Consider the following 24,602-nt stretch of genomic DNA (forward strand, 5'->3'; position numbering starts at 1 on the left):
ATACATTAAAATGTCCAAATGGCCAAGAAATTGATTTGTAACGAAAAACAAAGCAATAAGAAAAAACACAGTACAAGTTAAATTCTAGAATTCATCTTTAAGACACAGGAGTCATTGTTATAGTTTTTGGAAAACTTTGGTTAAAACAGGCTTCCAGATGTTATACCGTCTGAGTTCTAACAGAGGAAGGAGCAGTCAAACAGCAGGGGGAGGGAGAAAATGTTGGCTTATTTGTGGTTCGTTTTTTTTTTTGCTTTAAGCACCTCCGCCCACACAAGGAAGTGGCTGCATTACTCAGAGAGGAAAGGAGAAGTTCTGTAAATGCTTGCAGACTGATAATTCTACCCTTCAGAAACTGCTCTGCATTCTCCATTAAGTAGACGCCACTTACAAAGCACACAGGTAAGCGTTAATCTGAAAATCTATGTTTTATAGATTAGAATCTATTTGTATGTTCCCCAATATTTTGTCTTTAACCACAATATTTTTTAAAACGTTTGGAATTTCCTGTGCTGTAAACTAGCAGACTGCCAAATATATTTCTTTAAGATTTTAACTGTTTTTTAAGGTTTTTTTTTTTAATGTGCTTTAGCTGATACACCCCTGTGCCTAGGAAAATCTGACTTGTACACTACATTAATGAAATTACACAAATTCTTTCACTCTACACTTTCACTTACAATTCTGAGCACATCAATCCATAAGGAGTCCACTAAAGATTGGGAAACCACAGGCAATTACAACACATCTCTGCACAGGAAGTGCCAAGCATCACTAGCTGGGGTGTCTGAATCATGTGACTGCCAGCCACTTGCAGACTTAAGCAAATTTTTACCTTGTCACTGCCTCAGTCAGGCTACAACAAGGTAAAATACATCTCTTCAGCTACTTATTAACATAAGTCTCACTGGACTTTCAAACAAGTGATCTTTCTGTAGACAGTAATGATTTTCTGTAACTGAAAAATAATGTATTGGGGCACAGCCATGTGTAATGTAAGAATGAGACTATCAGTTATAGGAAACGTCCATTCATACTGTATACTATCAGTATATTAGACATGCAAATTATGTGTTCATTGAGAGCGTGATGGGTAGGCACTGCGGTGCAATACCTGCCCAAATAGAATTGTGTACTCTCCCCCCCCCCTCCACCAAAGTTTGAGTATGTTGCCAAGAAGAGGTTCCTGTTTTTTTTTTCTTTTATCTGCTTCCTTGTTGTAAAGTTAGTCATATATAGGTAGACTTTTCTTTCAAAATGTTTGATTTTGAAACACTCAATTAGTTAATGAGGTCAAATGGACAACTGTTTCAAATGTAGTAATGAAAAAATTTGAAGAAGGGAAATATTTTTCTATGAGCCATTTCAAAATTTCACAGGCAGGTATATTTTTCAGCTATTTCCCTGACCGGCTCGAGGCCTATGTAATATCAAAGCAGGGTACACAAAAGCGTTCATGACGTTTAGGCTCCTTCTCTGTCCTTGACAATTGAGTGCAGAGTGAACCTGAGGCCCTCTTCTACAGTAATACCAGAGCAATGAGCAGTGTTATGTGAGCCAGTAAGCCAGATTACACAAAGAAATTCAGGAATGAATTGAAGAACACAGCTCTTGAGAAATTACATTTCTGGGGATCTTGGCAGACACCTCTGGTCAGAGATGATTTGGGGAATAGTGGTCAAACATTTTAGGGCAGTCGTGGTCAAATTTCCAGGGGGGGGGGCTAAAATGTTTACCCCAAAATTACCAAAGGGCTGTCACAGACACCCAACAGGTTATAGTCAGTATGGGCATGATAAAGGAGATGGTCAGAGACTACGGACATGACACAGGACATGGTCATAGACTGCAGACATGACACAGAAGATGGTCATAGACTGCGGACATGACACAGGAAATGGTCGGAGACTGCAGACATGATACAGGGGATGGCCGGAGACTACGGACATGATACAGGAGATGGCCAGAGACTACAGACCTAAATGATATAAGAGATGCTCAGAGACTGCGGACATAATACAGGAGATGGTCAGCAACTGCAAACATGATATAAGAGATGGACGGAGATTGCAGACATGATGAAAGAGATAATTAAAAACATGAACAAGTGGAAGGAGCACCAGACCAAAGGATAAAGTCCAGATTAATTTTGTACTAAATATACCATCCTCCTAGTTAGGTTGCCAGAGTGTTAGGTAAATTTAGTAAGAAAATACAGATTATAAAAATTTTATTTTTTTTTACATATATAAAAAAGAGAAAAGGAAAATACATATAAACCAAAAAATAAATATGAAGAAAATAGAAAAAATATAATGATAAAAATAAATATAGATAGTAGATAACAAATTACATAACATATATAAATTTGTGTATATAGAATCCTTAAAAACATTTTTGATATGTGCATAAATGTGCAATAGTGTTCATATTGTCACAGGAATACCAGAGGAAAAGAATATATGAAATCATTGCAGAAAACTGCCCACATGACGGCAAGGAACAATCTTATTGAAGGAAGATTATATTAAATTCAATTATACCAAAGTAAATGAAATTAAATAATGTATATATGCATAAACAGACAGGAACCTTGTCGGCATTAAAAGTATTCCTACAGTACTCCTGTGACAAAAAAAGGGGAAAATTCCAAATAGAACATCTCTACTCTACAAGCATGATCATTATAATGTAAACAAAACTTTACTGTAGAGGAAAAAACAGCAAATATCCAAACATTATACAAAAAAGTAATAATCACAAAAATTATCTCAAAATTGATCACAAAATGATCACAAAATTGATCGTAGGAAATGATCACAGAGATCACATAACTCACAAGAAATATCTGACCTGTAACAACAGTCAAACGATCAGGATGTCAAAAAGAAAAGGGGGACTGTCCCTGAAAGAGGAGGAAACTGTCGCTAAAGACACTCTCTATACGAGGGTTGAATATGGATTTAATATATGGCAAACATCGAGTGATATACCAACCTATTTATAAAAAAAAAAAAAAAACAAAGCCAACTGACCAAATAAGTAGGAACATAGACAGGACCGGATTAAGAACATCATGGGCCTGGTGCTGAGGATTTTGGTGGGGCTTTTTATAAAAATAAATAAAAATGCAAACAATTTTTTGTTATAACAAATTCAATTAAATAGAGAGATGGAGGGTGAGAGCGAGGGACGGGGATGAGAGAGGGGAGAGGGGAGAGGGGTAAGGGAGGGAGGATGAGAGAGAGAGAGAGAGAGAGAGAGAGAGAGAGGGGGTGAAAGAGAGAGAGGATGTGCATGAACATGCGTGGGAGTGACAGCAACGCAGCCCAGCCAAGGCAAGTGACCGAAGGCACAGAACACGGAAGGAAGACCAGGTGAAGATGGAAGCGCCCAGGACCCGTCGGATTGATCACAGCGCATCGCTGGAGGGCTCAGTCTGACAGGTAAGTGTACCCTAATGTGCTAATATGCTGTGCATACTTGTACATTATGGCATAACCTACCTCAGGGCCTCTAAAAAGTAATAATGTTAGCGAAGTTTACTATCGCTTTAATATCCCAGGAGCCTCTCATGGAGCCCCCTACTGACTCAGGTACACTTTTTTTTACCAGTGGTATATTTAGAGTAGCTGACACCCCCCCCCCCCCCCCCCCCTTTTCTTCTATACATCACAATAGTAATCACAAAATTAAATGAGTACTAATAATGGGCACAACAAATTTGAGGGCTGAGAAGATTTCCTTTAGTTAAACTAACAAAAGTGTGCCAATTCTAGAGCTGGTAACATTGAGGATATTCAATATAATTTTATAGAACTGTTTTGTGGGTAAGAGGATTAAGGGAGGAGTATGGATGGTATAAAAGTGGGATGTATGTGCAGGTAAGGGAGAGGAATATGGAGGGTATAACAGTGGGAACTATGTACAGGAGAGGAGTGTGGAGGGTAGGACAGTGGGCAGTATGTACAGGAGAGGAGTGTGGAGGGTATGACAGTGGGCAGTATGTACAGGAGAGGAATGTGTAGGGTATGACAGTGAGCAGTATGTACAGGAGACGAGTGTGGAGGGTATGATAATGGGCAGTATGTACAGGAGAGGAGTGACTGTGTGGAGGATATGACAGTGGGCAGTATGTACAGGAGAGGAATGTGGAGGGTATGACAGGGGGCATTATGTACAGGAGAGGAGTGTGGAGGGTATGACAATGGGCAGTATGTACAGGAGAGGAGTGACTGTTGAGGGTATGACAGTGGGCAGTATGTACAGGAGAGGAATGTGGAGGGTATGTACAGGAGAGGAATGTGGAGGGTATGACAGTGAGCAGTATGTACAGGAGACAAGTGTGGAGGGTATGACAGTGGGCAGTATGTACAGGAGAAGAGTGTGGGGGGTATGACAATGGGCAGTATGTACAGGAGAGGAGTGTGGAGGGTATGACAGTGGGCAGTATGTACAGGAGAGGAATGTGGAGGGTATGTACAGGAGAGGAATGTGGAGGGTATGACAGTGAGCAGTATGTACAGGAGACAAGTGTGGAGGGTATGACAGTGGGCAGTATGTACAGGAGAAGAGTGTGGGGGGTATGACAATGGGCAGTATGTACAGGAGAGGAGTGTGGAGGGTATGACAGTGGGCAGTATCTACAGGAGAGGAATGTGGAGGGTATGACCGTGAGCAGTATGTACAGGAGAGGAATGTGGAGGGTATGACGGGGCAGTATGTACAGGAGAGGAGTGTGGAGGGTATGACAATGGGCAGTACGTACAGGAGAGGAGTGACTGTGTGGAGGGTATGACAGTGGGCAGTATGTACAGGAGAGGAGTGTGGAGGGTATGACAGTGGGCAGTATGTACAGGAGAGGAGTGTGGAGGTATGACAGAGGGTAGTATGTACAGGAGACGAGTGTGGAGGGTATGACAGTGTGCAGTATGTACAGAAGACGAGTGTGGAGGGTAAGACAGTGGGCAGTGTGTACAGGAGAGGAGTGTAGGGGGTATGACAATGGGCAGTATGTACAGGAGAGGAGTGTGGAGAGTATGACAGTGAGCAGTATGTACAGGAGAGGAATGTGGAGGGTATGACAGGGGGCGCTATGTATAGGAGAGGAGTGTGGAGGGTATGACAGCGGGCACTATGTACAGGTGAGGAGGATGAAGGAATCTGGGAAGGAACAATTTAAAGGTTTGTCGAAGGATGTTTAGGGACTGCGTAGTGGTTAAGTGGGCCATACATGGATTGAAATTAAGCCAATTAAGCAGAGACCAGCCATAGTCAATCTATGTATGGGCTATTAATCGACTTGAGTACAACCAGCCTGTCAGGTTTTTCCCCAAACAATCAGTGCTGCCAGCTATAGTTAGCAACGCTGATCATTGTATTCTGTGGGTAGGGAAGGCTCCCCAGTGGCAGAACACAATAACACTGCGGGAGTGATTCCCCCATCCACAGGTCAGCAGGTGAGAGGTCTGTCTGCAGGGGGGTGTGAGGTGATCATGGAGGGATATCAATCAGCATGTGGGGGGGGGGTAACTGGGAGCGATATCTTTTGGAGTAGGGTCTGTCATCTGCAGGTTGGCAAATGGTCACCTGTGATATAAGTTGAAGTGAGGTGGCTAACATGGGAAGTGGCTGGAAAGTGACCTGGTTGGTGGGGAGTGTGAAATTGGTAATGTGTTTCAAGTTTCTTTCACATTTGCGGTAATGCTTACTGCCCTCTGAAAAGTGATCTGTGGTGGATTGCTTTTCAACGAGTGGTATAGCAGCAGCATACCTCCCAACTTTCTAAAATGGGACTCAGGGACACCTATTAGCAAAAGTATGTGGCCCCATTGAAATCAATAGGCGAGCTTGACAGGCGGTGCTGCTTGTCAAACTCTGCAGGCTCCAAGCTGTCCATTGAGCTCAGTGCCTCTGACAAGAAATGAGGATAGGCACTGTGAGCTCATCCTCTCGGTCTGCTGCAAACAGAGTGTGCCAGCTTGTATTTAAACTGGCCGCTCTGTATGTAGCTTCTGTCAGGCTGTGCGGGGAGCCTCATATCTCCTAGAAACCATAGATGATAGGAGCCCCAAATTTTGAACAGTGGTGGGGTAGGTCTTCAGCTACCTACCCCCCAAACTTGTTTTTTTGTGTGTGTGTTTTTTTGTTTTTTTTTTTGCAACTGGGCCTATCTTAAGGTAGGGGCCCGGAGCTGCAGCTTCAATAGTCCCTATGTTAATCCGGCCCTGAACATGGATCATCAACTCATAATAATGGGAAACATCCCATTCAAAGTTCAAGCCAACAGGTTTTCTAGTATTAAAATAGAAAATACAGTAAACTTCCTTCTTGCATGACATCCTGAATTTGTCGGCTCCTCTAACCGGCAAAACTATCTTCTCAATCCCTTGAATAACCATACTAACAAGAAGGAGGCTCCCATCATCTCATCTAGAGTATGATGGTCCCATCCCTTTCAATCAAAAAATAAGTAGATGCCCCCTAAATGGGACTTTAAATGGACCACCAACTCCAAGGTTAAATAAAATTAATCTTTAATATAATAGATTAAAATGCAAATACAAAAGATCGCATATATGAAAAAATGCACAACATGTGCTACATAAAACAAACCAATGTATATTGTGAAATCGCATACAAATGTAATTGCCCAAATGCCCTTTTTTATGAAAAAATGCACAGACATTCTGTGTTCCCAATATCATCTGCATTATTTACCATTCTATATTTGACATCCAGTGATTTTTTAGGATATTACCTCATTGATAGTGGTTGTATAACCTTTTCTTTTTTTTGTCTTGAGTGATATTTTATCTTTTTCATAAGTTTTCATTCATCTTTAGATTTTTGGAATTTTATGAGTTTCACGATTGTCCACACATTCGTTTTTTTCATATTGTGCGTTCCTGAATTCAGGCACAGTCGCATTGTTGCCATTCGGCACATATTTATTACATTTATTGTTTGTTGATATTCAGAGCATTACACTAATATTTCTGGCACAGTACACTTACAGATTACATTTTAAACTGTGTTAGTGAAACCCATGCATTATTAGCGCCACACTTTTTATTCACATTGAAATGTATGCCTGATCTATTGAGTGCATGGCATTTTTATGTAGTTTTAAGATTATTTGATGATTGTGTAAGATTTAATGACATTGTTAAAAAAAAATTACCTTGTTTTACAATAATTCTTGAATTGATGTGTATGTGCCTCCAAGTCCATATTTCAGTCCTTCAAAATTACTGTGCTCCTTCAATTTGTCCATGTTTTTTTCTGGTAACCTGCTGGGGTACCTACTGAAGGATAGCACTGTCTGTTCTGAACAGCCTAACCTGAGCCAGTAAGCTCTTCAAATGTTTTTGCCCTCTCACTACTTCGAATGAACTTACATCAAAATCCCAGCTCCTCTTGGATGCTTTTTCTTTATTGAACGATACAAGAGATGGTCAAAGACTGCAGACATAGTACAGGAGATGGTCATAGACAGTAGACATGATACAATAGATGGTTAGAGACTATGGACATAATACAGGAGAGGGTCAGAGACATCCTGTAGGAGATTGTGAACATACAGTATTATATGAGTGGGGACTGGGGACATGCTTCAGGAGACTGATAGAAATCATTGCTATAATAGGTGTAGCCATGTCCCCGTAGGGGTTGCTGAATGTAGTGGTTCACCTGTCACCCTGCCCAGCCAGACATCCATCCCTCAGTCACTCAGAGACATAGACCAGTCCAAAGCTTTGTTTTGTTTTTTTATTTAAGAGGATTAAACTTGGATGAGATATTGGGAATTGAGGGATGCCCAGGAATATTCAGTGCAAACTTACTTGGGACTTCTATATACACTCCAGTATATACACTCCTATCTTCCCTCCAGCACAAACACTTGCTGCACACCGTTTCTCCTCCAGCACTTCACTTGCTGCAGACTGTTACTCCACCAGCACTTCCCTTGCTTTAAACTGTTATGCCGCGTACACACGAGCGGACTTCTCTTCGGACTGAACCCCGAAGGACTTTTCGACGGAGTTCCGATGAAACTGACTTGCCTACACACGATTATACCAAAGTTCGATCCTTTCTAACGTGATGACGTACGACCGGACTAGAAAAGGAAGTTCAATAGCCAGTAGCCAATAGCTGCCCTTGCGTAGTTTTCAGTCCATCGGACAAGGATACAGGCAAACTTTTTTTTCGATAAGAATCAAGTCCGTCGGAAAGATTTGAAACATGTTCTATTTCTAGGTCTGTTGGAATTTTCGACAGAAAAGGTCAGATGAAGTGCCGATGAAGCCCACACACGATCGGAATGTCCTCCGGAATCGTTCCGTCAGACATTTGCTGCCGGAAAGTCCGCTCGTGTGTATGTGGCATAACTCATCCAGAATGTGAACCACCTTTTGCTGTCCTCTATTCAGCTACCACTCCCAGATAGCTCTCTTCAGGCCCTGTCAACCAACCTGGCTGCAGAGACCTCCTTTCACTGCCCTTCCCACAGTCCTCTCTTCTGGTTCTGCACCTATCTCAAACTGCGTACTTGAAGGGGAAGTGATGTAGAGAAAATGATCTACTTTTTGGTGTGATAGATATTTTGTGAATTTTCTGCAACTTGGTTTTGCATATTTTGATCTCTTGGACACTTGACTTGGTCCAGGTCAACTTTGCTGACACAAAAAGCTTTGCCACCTGAAAGAATGCTCAATTCCTCTGGTGCTGGTGGATGGATACTTTTGCCTGCACACAGAAGCAAAAGGTGTTACTGCTGCTCTATACAAACAGGAAGTGGCTGGAGCTGCTCTGTCCTAGTTTTTTATTATTTCCCAGTGCATTCTGGAATACAGGTACCTCCACGGCCTCTTCCCCAATGCCCAGCTAACACTTTATTATGCTTCACTAACATGCTACAAATGCTATACTGTAGGTGCTATTAAGGTGCAGTTCTAGAACATTACCATTGAAATCAATGAAGGCGGCTGACGAGCGCTAATGCTTTATGAAAGCAGCATGCTCATGACACAACACAACGCAACACATGGCTACCGCTCCTTTGTAAACAGCGCTGTGTGGTGCCATTTAATACTCATGGCAGGCATTGAAGGGTGGATATGAGGCATTTAGGCCTGTTTCATACGAGCTTCAGCTTGCATGAAAGCTTTGTGAACAGCAAGCTTTGACAAAGCATTTGCAGGGCTTTCAGCAAACTTGATGCTTTAACGTACCATTCAACCATTCAAGGGAACACCAGTCTACCCCCCCCCCCCCTTACAGGCAACTTAAATGAGAAGCAGGATAGGTGTAAGAAGACCAGGCTGAGTTTTTTTACAGAAAAAGGTTAGCGGCTGAACATTGTTAGTTTTAAAATTACGTTTTGACTAAGGATAGAGCTTGAATTTTCAATTATACTCCTATGTTGATTGGCCAAGGTTTTTGTCCAGTTTATTCTATCTGCAAAATATAATTTACCCTGTTACGAATTACTAATCACTCCTACTGAACCCCATGTATTGAACTGCATTACTGAATGGGAACGAGACCTGGATAAAACTTTCAATACGCCACAGAGACGACACATACTCAGGTTTACGTACAAATCCTCAATTTGTACAAAAACGCAGGAAACCAACTTCAAGATCCTTACTAGGTGGTACAGAACACCAGCGAACTTGAAGAAAATTTTCCCTGACACATCTGATCAGTGTTGGAGATGCCAGGGAGAGAAGGGCACCATACTACACATTTTCTGGTCCTGCCCCAAATTAGAACATTTCTGGAAGGAGGTCCATCGCATCCTTCAAAAATTCACAGAATGTGAAATACCAGACAACCCGGCCTTCTTCCTCCTCCATGCCTCTAGCATACCAGGGAAAATATACAAAAAATCTATTATTTGCCACCTTCTTGACGCCGCTAAAGCATGCATCCCTCTTAAGTAGAAGTCTCCCCAAACCCCGACAATAGAGATGTAATACACAAAGTAAGAAAAATTAGCAAAATGGAAGACTTGGTTCTTTCATCAAGACACCAACAGGAATGGTACTCCGAGACATGGTCGCTATGGAACGTATTCTTTTTCTCGGAGGAGGGACAAACCCTCTTTGACGGCGGCTTGTCGGCGACTTGAATGTCTACAACTACCCCTTTAATTAATGGCTCTGCTGGCTACAGTACACCTCTGGTGTTTGCCCTGTTACTCTCCTGCGTTCAGCGAGATCACTAGGTAAATTATTATTATTATTATACAGTATTTATATAGCGCCAACAGTTTACGTAGCGCTTTACAACTTGATGGTAAACAGTACAAATACAATACAATTTGATACAGTAGGAATCAGAGGGCCCTGCTCATTAGAGCTTACAATCTAAGAGGGAAGGTCAAGAGATACAAGAGGTAATAACTATGGGTGATGTGCTGATTGAGAAGATAAATGTACAGTTGTTAGGTGGGGGCCAGATAGGCTTCTCTGAAGAGATGAGTTTTCAGGGATCGTCTGAAAGTGGATAAAGTAGGAGAAAATCGGACGGATTGGGGTAGAGCATTCCAGAGGATGGGGGAGGCTCTGGAGAAGTCCTGAAGGTGAGCATGGGATGAGGTGACAAGGGAGTTTGAGAGCAGGAGGTCTTGGGAGGAGCGAAGAGAACGATTAGGTTGGTATTTTGTGACTAGGTTAGAGATGTAGCTGGGGTCAGGTTGTGGATGGCTTTGTAAGTTATAGTTAGTATCTTGAATTTAATTCGGTGACTGAGTGGCAGCCAATGGAGAGATTGGCAGAGGGGTGTGGCAGACGCTGAGCGGTTTGTGTGGTGGATGAGCCTGGCAGCAGCGTTCATGATGGACTGAAGTGGGGATAGCCTATTTAGAGGTAAACCAATGAGGAGGGAGTTGCAGTAATCGAGGCGGGAGATGACCAGGGAGTGGATTAGAAGCTTTGTGGTGTCATTGGTTAGGAAGGGGCGTATCTTGGAGATGTTGCGAAGACTGAGGCGGCAAGCTTTGGATAGTGACAGAATGTGGGGTCGAAAGGTTAGTTCAGAGTCCAGGATTACACCTAGGACCTTGGCGTGGGGAGATGGGTTGATAGTTGACAGGGAAATCAGGGGAAGTGGCACCTGAGGGAAGAAATATCATGAGCTCAGTTTTGGATAGGTTGAGTTTGAGAAAGTGATGTGACATCCAGGCTGATATGTCTGCTAGTAAGTTGGTAATGCGTGAGGAGACAGATGGAGAGAGCTGGGGGGTGGAGAGATAGATTTGGGTGTCATCAGCGTAGAGATGATATTTAAAGCCGTGGGAGGCAATCAACTGACCCAAGGAGGTGGTGTAGATTGAGAAAAGGATAGGTCCAAGAACAGAACCTTGGGGGACCCCAACGGAAAAAGGAAGAGGAGAGGAGGAAGTAGAGTTGTAAGTGACACTGAAGGAGCGGTGGGATAGGTAGGATGAGAACCAGCGAAGAGTACAGTCACTGAGACCGAAGGAGTGGAGTTTTTTGAGGAGGAGGGGGTGGTCCACTGTGTCAAAGGCAGCAGAGAGATCCAGGAGAAGTAGTACAGAATAGTGTCCATTGGCTTTAGCCATTAGTAGATCATTTGAGAGTTTAAGGAGAGCAGTTTCAGTGGAGTGTTGAGGGCAAAAACTGGACTGAAGGGGATCAAAAAGTTTATTCATGGTCAGATGGTCACTTAGTCGGTTGTAGACCAGTCTTTCAAGAAGTTTGGAGGAGAAGGAGAGTAAGGAGATGGGACGTAAGTTGTTGAGATTGGTGGGATCCAGTGAGGGCTTTTTTAGTATGGGGGTGACTAGCGCATGTTTTAGAGAGTTTGGGAAGATGCCACAAGAGAGGGAGAGGTTGAAAATGTGAGTTAGAGAGCGTAGAATCGAGTCAGAGGGTGAGCGTAGCATTTGCGAGGGAACAGGATCCAGGGGGCAAGTGGTTAGATGAGTGCTAGATAAAAGTTTAGCAACCTCAGTAATAGTAGCAGGGTTGAATGAGGGAAGTAATGATTGTGTCTGTGGACATGGGGTGTTGCATGGGGGAGGTTTTTGCGCATTGGTGATCTCCTCATGAATTGTATCAATCTTAGTTTTGAAGTGATTGGCAATCTCCTGGGCAGTGAGTGAGTTGGTGGGTGGAGGCAGTGGAGGACAGAGTAGAGTGTTGAAGGTAGAGAAGAGTTGACGTGGACTGGATGAGAAGGTGTTAATGAGTGTGATAAAGTAGGTCTGTTTGGCAGTGTGAAGGCAGGAGTAGTATTTTAGGAGGGCAGATTTATATTGTGTGAAGTCTTCCTGGGTCTTAGTCTTATGCCACAGGCGCTCAAGAGCGCGGCTACGTTTTCTGAGACTTCTGGTGTCATCTGTTTGCCAGGGTTGTAGCAGTCGGGGCCTAATTCTGCGTGTAGTGAGGAGGACAAGCTTGTCTAGGGAGGAAGACAGTGAGCTGTTGTAGATGAAAGTAGCTAGGTTGGGGCAGGACAGAGGTGAGATTTTGTCATAGAGGTGATCAGTAGCAGAGTAGAGAAGAGAAGGGTTGAGGTGGCGAAGGTTTCTACGTGTAATTGTTAGGCGGTTGGAGGGAGAAGAGGTGGAAGACAAGGAGAGAGAAAAACTAATAAGGTGGTGATCAGAGAGTGGGAGTGGATTGTTGGAAAGGTTGCACGGAGTGCACAGATAGGAGAAGGCAAGGTCAAGGGTGTTGCCGTTGGAGTGGGTAGGAGCCTGTATCCATTGCTTCAGGTCAAGCGATGAGGTTAGACTGAGAAGTTTAGAAGTAATAGTAGTGTTAGTGTTGACAGGGATGTTGAAGTCCCCAAGATTAATTGTGGGGATTTCAGAAGAGAGAAAGTAGGGTAGCCAGGCAGAGAAGTCATCAAGAAAGGCTGATACTGGTCCAGGGGGCCGGTAGATGACAGCAATTCTTAAAGAAATGGGAGAAAAAAGACGAATGCAATGTGCCTCAAAAGAGGAGAGTGTCAGAGAGGGAGGTGGGTGAAGAACCTGATAGGTGCTGCATGGGGCTAGAAGGATTCCCACTCCACCTCCCTTCCGTCCACTTGGTCTGGGGGAGTGAGTCCAGAGAAGGCCCCCATGGGAGAGGGAAGCAGGAGAAATAGTATCCGATTCATGAAGCCAGGTTTCATTAATGGCAAGTAGGTTAAAGGAATTTGTGATAAAGAGGTCGTGAAGGGCGGTGAGTTTGTTGCAGACAGAACGTGCATTCCACAGGGCACAGGAAAAGGGGGGGCTGGTTTTGGAAAGAGGAATAGAGACCAAGTTCTAAATCCCCACACCCATTCACCCCCCCCCCCTCCCTTTCACTTATTGTTCTTTTCCAGGCTTTCTTTTTCTTCTCTTTTCTTCTTTATTTCACAGGAGCCCGGGCTCCCCGGGCTCCAGATATTATAATATATAAAATAGTTTAGGACTGGTCCGGGACCTCAACTGGAGCAGCATAAGTTGATAGTCTACACTTATGTTTTAGGAACACTGGAGACATCACATATGACAGACTATCAGTTTGTCCTTCAACGGTTGTAAATTGTCTCCAGATATAGTTTATAATAGCGATGCTGTATTATGCAATTGATTATATGTATCCAGATGTTTGTACTATGCAACTGATTGTATCTATCCAAATACTTGTACCCGACCATGTTCTTGGAATAAATAAAATAATTGTAAAAAAAAAAAATATATATAATTTACATTTTACCGATGGCCTACCCTTACGCAGGCTTTCCCCCCTTCAGTCTATTATGAATGCTGCTGCTCGACTAATACACCTCACTAATCGATCTGTGACTGCTACCCCTCTCTGCCAATCCCTTCACTGGCTTTCCCTATCCCACCGTGTAAAATTCAAAATGCTAACCACAACATATAAGGCCATCCACAACATCGCCCCCAGCTAGATCACCAACCACTTATCCAGAGCCTCTCCCATCCTCTGGAACTCCCTGCCCGGTATGTCTGATCAGCCCCTAACCTGTCCACCTTTAGGAGATCCCTGAAAACTCACTTATTCAGGTAAGCCTATCCCACACCCACCTAACAACTGCCCCCGAGCCACCCCCATCAAATCATTCCCTGCATCTATTACCTTTTCTACCCCCCCCCCCCCCCCCCCCTTCCTTTAGAATGTAAGCTCTACGAGCAGGGCCCTCCTGTCCCTTCTGTATTGAACTGTACTGTAATTGTGCTTTCCCCCCCTCTACATTGTAAAGCACAAACTGTTAGTGCTATATAAACCGTGAATAATATTTAATAATAATGATAATTAGTTGGTTCCAACTGGTGCTAGCATTCTTACGAACATAAATAGTTTAATTAGAGAAAGTGAATAAAGCTTAGTCAGTTATATTGCAGTGTACTTCATTGCCAGCCACATGAAAAGTTTCTTTTCCCGGGGATGTGGCGAGTGTGATTTTCATTTCCATTAATGCACACTGACTGAACTTCTCTGTCTCTTGTGACATACATTTGCCGGGAACTGCCATATATTGTCTAGTTTTACTTGGCATGACACTTGATGAGCTATGGTAATATACTGTACATGAATTTTTGGTGGCCAACTTGTTCTGTGTTAAAGAGGAAGTAAACCCTGTAGTGTTTACTTGTCTATCTCCAAAGCTGTGTCCTTTCTCTCCAGTGCTTGGTTGCTTTGTTAGCAGGATGTGTCACTTCTGACAAGTTTACCTGACACGTGAGATACGTTTGTGATTGGGGAGGGAACTCAGCACACAGCTTGTCTATGCAGAACACAGCTCTGTATCTTTCCTTTGTTCTGTGCTGTGTGTGGAGGGGGGTGTGTCCCTTTCCTACAATCAGTAAGTCACTGAACACTGGCCGCAGGATGAGCGTGGAAGAAAAGCAGTTTAAAGAAGAAGCCCAGCCTGGGCTCGTTTGGCCGGGCTTCTCCTAAGGGTCACAGGAGTGCAATTAGTTTCCGCTCTCTGCTGACGTCACACAGATTAGTCTAGGCAACGCGTTATCCTAAATCTGGAAGTCTGGATCCACCAGACTGATGGCTGTCTCAGCCTCTCAGCAAGCCACTGAGAGTGCTGAGCTGTGGAGGAGTGGGGAGCGGCTGTCTCAGCGGCTCGCTGAGAGGCTGAGACAGCCATCAGTCCAGGCACCTGAACCGAGCCATTGAACATCTCAGTGCAGAGACGCCTGGGGACCGATGCTGCATTCACCTAGGTAAGTATAATGGGGTAAAAAAAAAAGCCAAACCCATACCTCTTTTACCCTTAAAGTGTTGCTAAACTCAGTAATATGAAAATAGTTCATCTGCCCCCCCCTTACAGTGCCCACGGCTTATAAATCTTCTTTTTACATTAAAATACTGCCACTATATACCTTTTTGGATGATCTGTATACCATGGCTACATGATAAACTGCAGTTTCTCCAGTGCTGAGTATTCAGGTAGAAGATTTCCACTTCAGCCTGTATACACGCCCACATGTGTGATGCCAATATCATGTGACCTGGCTAGTTCAGCTCAACCAGGAAATATTCTCTACAGTATAAAAGACACACCTGAGCATGTGCAGGTCAGCTACCCTGCCTGTGTTAGCAGGCTTTCCCCAGATAGACAGTGCAGGAGGGAAGGATCTGTGCATACAGTATAAAACAATCTTTTATACAATGCAGAGGTTTAACCCCTTAAGTTCCACAGTGAGTATAACCAGAATGCTATGCTGCATATACAGACAGATTTTACTGATGTGGGTTTAGTAACATTTTAAGCTGCGTGGGGTTTTTTCACTGTCAGGGCGGTAAGGATGTGGAACTCTCTTCCACAATCGGTGGTGTCGGCAGGAAGTATGGATAGTTTTAAAAGACTCTTGGAGGTGCATCTTAGCAAAAATATACGGGGATATGGGAAATTATTTTCTACACACACACACACCAACACAGGTTGACCTGGATGGACTGTCTTTATTCAACCTTACCAACTATGTAACATTCTTCATAAGTAAATCTCACCACTGAAACAGCAACAATGCACACATTATGCTAGTTAAAGTGGTTGTACACCCTGTACAACCACTTTGACCTACAGGTAAGCCTATATTAAGGGTTACCTGTAGGTGCTGGAAATATGTCCAAAACCTCCATGGTTTAGGAGATATTTACAATAAAGCCATGCGCCGATGTCTACAGCGCATGCGCAACTTAGAAAGGGCAGATCGTGCCGTTTCTAAAGGGGGTCATTCCGTGACTGGTGGCTCCAGCACGCATGCGCGTAAGTGACATCACGCGACTCTGGCCAGTCACAGAGCAGGAGTTCGCGGAAGAGGGGTGAAGATGGACGCTCGCTGCTAGTGGGGACAGTGGTGACATCGCAGGCTTCGTTTTAAGGTAAGTGACACATAATGGGCTACTTCAATGCGGTGCATAGTAGCACATTTAGCTTTACCTTTGCAGGGAAATAAAGAGGAAGTAAAACCCATCAGATATGTGCTTTGTTTAGATTTCATGACTGCAACCCTTTAAAGCTCTGCGTGATGTTTCTGGGTATCCACTGGCTAGGAAGCTAGTTGTATGTGATCTGCCTAACCAGTGCCTGTGAGCTTTTTGACTGTCTTTTTTTTTTTCTGCTACTGCTACTACTCTATTCATAGGCATTGAACTCCACGCGTCTGTTGAATATACAGTATCCTATTGAGGTTTTAAATGCGGGCAGGGATGTTTTTCTGCTTATCATGGCTTTGTGTCACATGCGTTTCTTCATGTTAATCTGAAACTTCACCTTTTGAACTACTGTAATCTTTTCAGAATACAATGCCTGTCTAAAGCTGGATATTCACTTTATACTCTGGTTGTACAATTTCATTTAAATTAGCCAAATCTCTATGTAATACACCTACCTAAACAGTCTATTTAATTTCTGTATAATTATACAGGCCCTATTACTACATAGTTGTTAGTATTTAACCACTTAAGGACTAGCCTCGTTTTGGATTTTAGGAAAAAATTCACTTTTTTAAATAAAAAAATAAAACAACAGTAAAGTTATCCCAATTTTTTTTTATATTGTGAAATATAATGTTACGCCAAGTAAATTGATACCCAACATGTCATGCTTGAAAATTGCGCCCGCTCGTGGAATGGCGTCAAACTTTTACCCTCAAAAATCTCCATAGGCGACGTTTAAAAAATTCTACAGGTTGCATATTTTGCGCTACAGAGGAGGTCTAGGGCTAGAATTATTGCTCTCGCTCTACCGGTCGCTGTGATACCTCACATGTGTGGTTTGACCACCGTTTTCATATGCGGGCGCTACTCGCGTATGCGTTCGCTTCTGCGCGCGAGCTCGTCGGGACAGGGGGGTTTTAAAATTTTTTTTTTTTATTTTTATTATTTATTTTAAAATATTTTATTTATTTTTACACTGTTTAAAAAAAAAAAAAAATTGTGTCACTTTTATTCCTATTACAAGGAATGTAAACATCCCTTGTAATAGAAAAAAGCATGGCAGGACCTCTTAAATATGAGATCTGGGGTCAAAAAGACCTCAGATCTCATATTTACACTAAAATGCAATAAAAAAAAAAAAAAAAGTCATTTAGAAAAATGACATTTGAAAAAATATGCCTTTAAGAGGCGTGGACAGAAGTGACGTTTTGACGTCGCTTCCGCCCAGCAGTATCTTGGAGACGAGTGAGCGCCATCTTGGCCTCACTTGTCTCCAGACACACCAGGCAGAAGGACGCGATCGCCTCCGCCGCTACCGACGGCTCCGGTAAGCGGCGGAGGGCACCGGATCTTGGCGGGAGGGGGGGTGCCCCTCTCCCGCCACCGATAAAAGTGATCTCGCGGCGAATCCGCCGCAGGGACCACTTTTATCTGAAAGCCAGCCGCCGCACGAAAACGGGGATACCGGGGTTATGGCAGCTAGCTGCTGCCATAACAACGATATCCCCTTTCAAACTTAGGACGTATATATACGTGCGGCGGTCGGGAAGTGGTTAAGTTGTAAAATCTTAAAAAGGTTGTACAATCTGACTGTAACATGTGTAGCCCTTTTAGGTGTGTTTTGTATGTCTGTCTGCTGCTTTTATGTATCATTTTGCAAAGACAGCCAGTGTGACATTGATGTTTGTTTGCCTGCTTTTGACTCCCAACAGAGACATAAATAACTATTTGCATTCGAATTCTAGTTACTTCCACTGTGATGTAGTTGATTGGTATACAATGCAGAGTGTCTTTGTGATTCTGTCTTTGTATCTGCTAAGCCAACTTCCCAGTTTTACACACTGTCTTCTATATAAGGAAAGCTGAACCACAACTGTTTGCTGTAGCAATACTTGCATGCAACAGTTTAACTGTTTAAAAGACTTACAGACTACATATTGCCAATGTCAGTATCTCTTGTTCAGTCTGTTTTTATTAGGATAAAGAAACAACATTTACAGACATACAGACAGATCTGGAATCATGAAGGGTGTAGAGATTCCATACATATAATGCAACAATGAGGTTTATGAGTCAGGGTATCTGCCGACATGGTAGAAGTTAAACAGACAAAGAACGGACGTGTAACACTGTCTAATGCCCCGTACACACGGTCGGATTTTCCGATGGACAATGTCCGATCGGAGCGTGTTGTCGGAAATTCCGACCGTGTGTGGGCGCCATCGGACATTTTCCGACACACAAAGTTGGACAGCAGGAGATAAAATTTTCCGACAACAAAATCCGATCGCATCAATTCCGACCGTGTGTGGCCTGTTCCGACGCACAAAGTGCCACGCATGCTCAGAAGAAATTCCGACACGGGACAGCTCGTTCTGGTAAACTTAGCGTTCGCAATGGATACAGCACTTTCGTCACGCTGCAATGTTCAAAATGGTTTAATACAGGGCACTCTCTTCTTCTTTATAATGTGACAAGAATTAAGTAGTTTTGATGCTCATATTCACACACACTTCTCACAAACTTATTTCGTTACTATTTATCGGGATTCCCTCAATATATTTTGATTTCTCACATCTGACAACATTTTTTTTTTTTTTTTTTTGACTTTAATGTAGATTCTTTTTTTGTGTTTTCTCTTTTTTAATTTTTTTTTTTTGGTGATTTTGATTTGTACTCCCAAAAATGTTTGTGTTTTTTGTGACAAGTTCCCACAACACCATTGATATGTTGTTCTATTTAATCTGTAGGAGATTGTTTGGTGTTGTTGTCCCTTGTTAATTTCACATTTTATGTTTTTAGAAATGTACCTGAATCGTCACCAACAAACTGTCCTTTTTGGATGAAAACACACACAGGAGAGTAGAATTTACCGAAAATTTTTTATTAAGGGCTCACAACTATAAAAAAACAAAGAGGGAGGCAACGCTGGAGAAACTGCAGAAGTGGGCGAAGCCTTGGACCCCCAGGGCAGACATCAATTATTTAAAAGCAAAATTGATGGCCTGAGGAGTCCATATCTAAGGGAGGGCAGTCTGGTCCAGAAGTCCCAGAGATCCGGAAAGCAGCAGATGACATCTATGTCCCCAGGCTGTGGTCATACGAGAGACTGCAGCTTTTGTCAGACCAGACTGAACCCAGGGCAATCACTCTTTGGTCTTCCTTCCACGCTTCCTTCCAGGCTTTGGCTGTGGTGGTGGAGTTGTGGCAGCAGGAGGAGGAGGAGGAGGATCGTCAATCTCAATGACATCCGTCTTGTGTGTCAGTTCCCCACTCTCCCCCTTACGTAGGACTTTATAAATCAGGTCCTCAGAGATCTTGCGTTGGCCCTCCTGCATGCCCAGCAATTTGGTGGCAGCCATGCAGGCAAAGGCCTCTTCAGGACTGGGGAAGGCTCTGAGGGACGCCGAAGCCTCCTGGATCAGCCTGTATGCTGAATCCTGCACAGGACTGGGAGTCATCTTCCTGGCTCGTTTATGTGGCAGGCGGAGGGGAGGAACCTGAGACTCAGTCAGGCTGCGACTGGTCCCAGGCTTCTCTTGGCTGACACTTAGCCCCGCCTCCTCCTGGCTGCCACTAATCCCCGCCTCCTCCTGGCTGACGCTAATCCCCGCCTCCTCCTGGCTGCCACATTCCACAGCCTTCTCCTGGCTGAGGTCTTCCTGTGTATGAAAAAGGGACATAGTTTTAGTATTTTTTTACATCAATCACACACAATTTTCACCTCCTGACTGCTGCAAATTGAATGTTAACAAATATAACAGACTATCATTCTGAGCCCAGCATTTTGCATTCTTGTCCAAATTTTGGGTGCCCACTACTGTCTATTGATATGTAAAACACTTTTTTTAATCAGCAATTAGTGATCAATACTAACATCTAGTAAACATCATTTCTTTATTGCCCAGAAATCTGTAGAAGAATGCTATACCTGACTCCAGCTGGGCTCCTCCACTTCTTCCTGGCTGGAAGGCCCAGGTTGGACATCAGAAGCCTCAGCTGGGATGGAAGGAAGGGTGGAAGGAAGAGTGGAGAGGGATTCCCTGACTTCAGTGTGGTCTGACAGAAATCGCAGTCTCTCATAGTACCACAGCCTGGGGACATAAACGTCATCTGCTGCAGCTCCGGATCTCTGGGAATCTGTGACCTTCTTGCGCTCCCTAAGATATGTGCTCCTCAGGCCACCAATTTTTGCTTTTAAATAAGGGATGGTTGCTGTGGGGACCACTGGCTTCACCAACTCCAGCAGTTTCTCCAGCGCTGCCTGCCTCTTCTGTTTGTGATTATAGTGGGGGTGTCTCACTTGCCACAGACAGGGCAGCTCCCTGTACTTGTCAATGAACAGGGGCAGGAAATTTTGGTCGTTGAACCCATCCATTTTCTCTGCAAGACACAACACAAGACAAACCCTAATGTCAGGCCAAACTCCCCTAATCTTGTTACAATATAGGCTTCCATTTCGAAGCAGTATAGGCGCAAGTTTAGATCCTACCTTCGTTAGCACGATCGACGTCTCCGATGCTCCTTCCTCCGCTCACAGATCGTACGTAAGACGCGCGCGTTACGATTTATACACACTGCGCATGCGTATAACTCCGCCCGCCCCTGACATTCTTTCTAGTCTATTCCCCGCCCCTTTTTGTTCAGCGCAGTGGGGGAAGAGCACATGGCGGATAGACAGCAGGATCGTGCTAATTGTAGCAACGAGGAGGAGGAGGGGGAGGAAAGGCCGGAGCCTGAAACGTCCCGATCCAGAAGGAGATTAAAGGACTCAAATATGTCCTTTGGGGAGATGTTGGAGATGGTGGACATCCTGAAGAAGGCCGACTATGATGGAAAGTATGGGCCTTACCCCAACCACAATGTCCGAAAGGCCAAGATCATGGCGAAAGTGGTCAGGAGTCTGCACCGGAAATTCGGGGTATGACGATCGAAAGATCAGCTCAGGAAGCGGTGGTCGGACCTGAAATTACGAGAACATGAGCAGTACAGAAAGATCCGGAGAGTGCTGCAAAAAAGTAAGTATTTGTGCTGTGTTCCTATTCTTTTTGTGTTTATTACGTTCGTGCTGCTCCATGTGCTTTTAGGAACTGTTGTACAGTTTAAAATGGCAACTTTCATGTTCATGGGCACATTATTCGTTCGGATCACACATTTTTATTTCGGACGATAAAATACCATTGTTTAGGCCATATGCATTTGGCCACCATTTTGACGCCCTATACTTGTCTTCAAAGAATTGGGTTGTGTAGATGGGTTTGTTACTAGAATGAAATGCAAACTAGATTCTGTGTAAGGAGAGGACACTCAGCAGCTGTTTTCACATCTGGACACTGGAGCACTAGTGTGGGACCCCAGAACACCATTTTTATTAGGGGGGCCACACAGGTGCTCCAGTGTATACTATAGGGGGGTCTCCATCTGTGAAGCTTGTACAAAACAGGTAAAGTATTGCAGCTTGACAAAGGACACTAAAAAAGCTACATCTTGGAACTCTGCTAAAATAGATCATTGTACCCCACTTCCAAGCAATGTTTCATCTTTATAGTTCTGCCATTAAATATCTGTGTGCTAATTATACCATTTTTGTTTTACATAGGGGAGAAAAGACTTGGAGGACACCCCTCATCCCAGGAGACCAGAGCCCCCCCCCCCCCTCTGGAAAAAGGGGAAATCCCCCCAACACAAGCTGAGCAGGAGGATGAAGACGTGGTGGAACTAGTCACCACAACAGGTGAGTGTCTGCGACCACAGGCTCAGATAAGAGATGGATGGCGGCATTTTTTTGCAAACCTAATTTATTTTGGGTTTCCTCTCTTTTTAGGTGATCGTGAGGTTGTGGATGAAGATCCTTTCACATCCGAAAATGCCCAGATCCAGATCGGGGAGATCATGGGGTGTAATTTACAATTGGAAAACATCAAGCAAAACATCAATGATGTTATTCCAAAATATAAAAACATCATTGATGTTTTGGGGCGAGTTTAAAACCCCTCCAAATCACTTTCTTCTTTTGTGTGCTACAATGTGCGAAATGTTTTTGTGATTTTTCCCAAAGCCAAATTTGGAGGATGCACACAGTGTGTCAACATGTGCTATCTGCCATCACGGGAGATCAATGGAAGCGTTTTGGGGGTGCAACACCTTCCCCAATAATAAAGTAGCGGTGAGGAAGGGCTTTCTCCCCCAAAACACGTCCCTTCATCCCCCGTGATGGCAGATAGCACATGTTGACATTGTGAAATTTGTGTGCATCTTCCAAATTTGGCTTTTCCAGGGGTGATTTCCCCCCATCTGAACGCAATATCAAACACAGTTCCTAAATACTCATGTCTGATATTGCCTTCAAGTTCTACCTAATGTGAACTTTGTAAGATCAAGATTTGTGTCTTTCTTGTGGGTTTTACACAGGCCTGTTTTCTATAAAATGCACATTTTGATTTTGGATAATGACACCACAAAAATTGTTATACAACAAACATGTTGGTTTGTCAGAAAAACCTTTGGTAAATGCACATGTGATTGTGCAGGTATTAAAAAGATTGTTCATCAAGAATGTGTGGATTATTGTCTCAACGCTACAACACTTTTGGGGTGATGTAATTGTTGTTTTAGGAGAAAATGGGGGTAATTTCCTAAGGGCAAATCCTCTTTGCACTACAAGTGCAGTTTCAGTGCAGTTGCAAGTGCACTTGTAGTGAAAAGTGTCTTTGCATTTAGTAAATAACAGCCAACAGTGCTTTGTATAAGGTTACACAATCACGACATTTTCTGGACTCCACACATTTCTGTCAGGGTCAGCTAAAACAAACACAAGCAGTAAATGTCCACAAAGAAGAGCCTGGGGGGAGATGCCTGTCGAGAACTTGAGGTCCTGCAGGCTTCTCCCTGTGGCCAAATACCGCAGGGTAGCGACCAACCTCTGCTCCGCAGTGATGGCTTGCCTCATGCAGGTATTCTGCCTGCTAATATAGGGGGTCAGCGAAGCCAACAAACGGTGAAACACGGGGTCCGTCATCCTGAGAAAGTTCCTGAAATCATCAGGATTATTCTCACGGATCTCACGGAGCAAAGGCATATGACAGAACTGGTCACGCTGAAGCAACCAATTCTTGGTCAATTAACTCCTCCCCACCCTGTTCATGGACTGGACTTGTGTCAAGGTCAGGACCCCAACACCAAGCCCCCGCACAGCACGAACCCTACGAGGAGTACGCATACGAAACATGGCTGGAAAACGGTCGGCTGCTCAGAACGAAGTAACAGAACGCACTGAAGAACAGCAAGGCCTGTGAAGAGCGACCTGAAAACCAGTAACGAACGAACAAGAATACAATGACTACCTAAAGTCACGCGGAACTTGCTGCACGCACTGAAGAGCAGATACAAACCCACAAGCACAAATTGAACGTCAGAAAACGATCTGAAAGCCACGAGTCTGAAAAAGCGCGAATCGTCTCTCACCAAACTTTTACTAACACGAGATTAGCAAAAGGAGCCCAAAGGGTGCCGCGCTTGGTTCTGAACCGGCCTTTTCTAGTCTCGTCGTACGTGACCGCATGGTTGTCGATCGGAAATTCCGACAACTTTGTGCGACCGTGTGTAGGCAAAACAAGTTTGAGCCAACATCCGTCGGAAAAAATCCTAGGATTTTGTTGTTGGAATGTCCGAACAAAGTCCGACCGTGTGTACGCGCTATAAGGCATCAAATGCAGGTACATAAATGTTTGGAGATTTCAAGGGTTATGATATTCGCAGAACAATAGGAAGATTTCTATGCTGCAGGGATCAGACATCATATTACAACAATGATGCTTCAGTATGTGGTTGTAGTATGGTCCCAAGGTGGGTCGAGAAGGAAACCAGAGTGGTATAGGACAGGGCAGGAAAAGGGGGTCAGGAGAAAGCAAGATCAAAGGTAAGAATACACTCTGTCATGCGTGCATTGGACTAGGATCAGTATCACCGTCTGCCCATGTTTGGAAATCGAAGGAGTAGCGGAACATGGACCATGCAGTCCAGGTAAGAGAAAACTGTTCTTCCTTTCCTATCTCCCGTGCCAACATCCTTTCATGGCCTTTTATGGAGTCCAGCTCAATGGCCCATTCACCGAGGGAAGGTACAGTAGTTGACTTACAGTGATGAGGAATTACCGCCATGGCAGCG

At 43.8% G+C, this 24,602-nt stretch overlaps 1 protein-coding gene across 1 annotated transcript in view; it reads left to right on the top strand.

The window, feature by feature from the left end:
* The first annotated feature begins 251 nt into the window (after positions 1 to 251).
* Positions 252 to 24,602, top strand: part of ARPC1B (actin related protein 2/3 complex subunit 1B) — a 138,657-nt gene continuing 114,306 nt past the window's right edge. The window contains exon 1 of the mRNA XM_073633078.1: positions 252 to 402. The gene's annotated coding sequence lies outside the window, so the exon portion shown is untranslated. The remainder of the gene's footprint in view (positions 403 to 24,602) is intronic.

Source organism: Aquarana catesbeiana, linkage group LG06, assembly GCF_042186555.1.
Source record: "Aquarana catesbeiana isolate 2022-GZ linkage group LG06, ASM4218655v1, whole genome shotgun sequence".
NCBI lineage: Eukaryota > Metazoa > Chordata > Amphibia > Anura > Ranidae > Aquarana > Aquarana catesbeiana.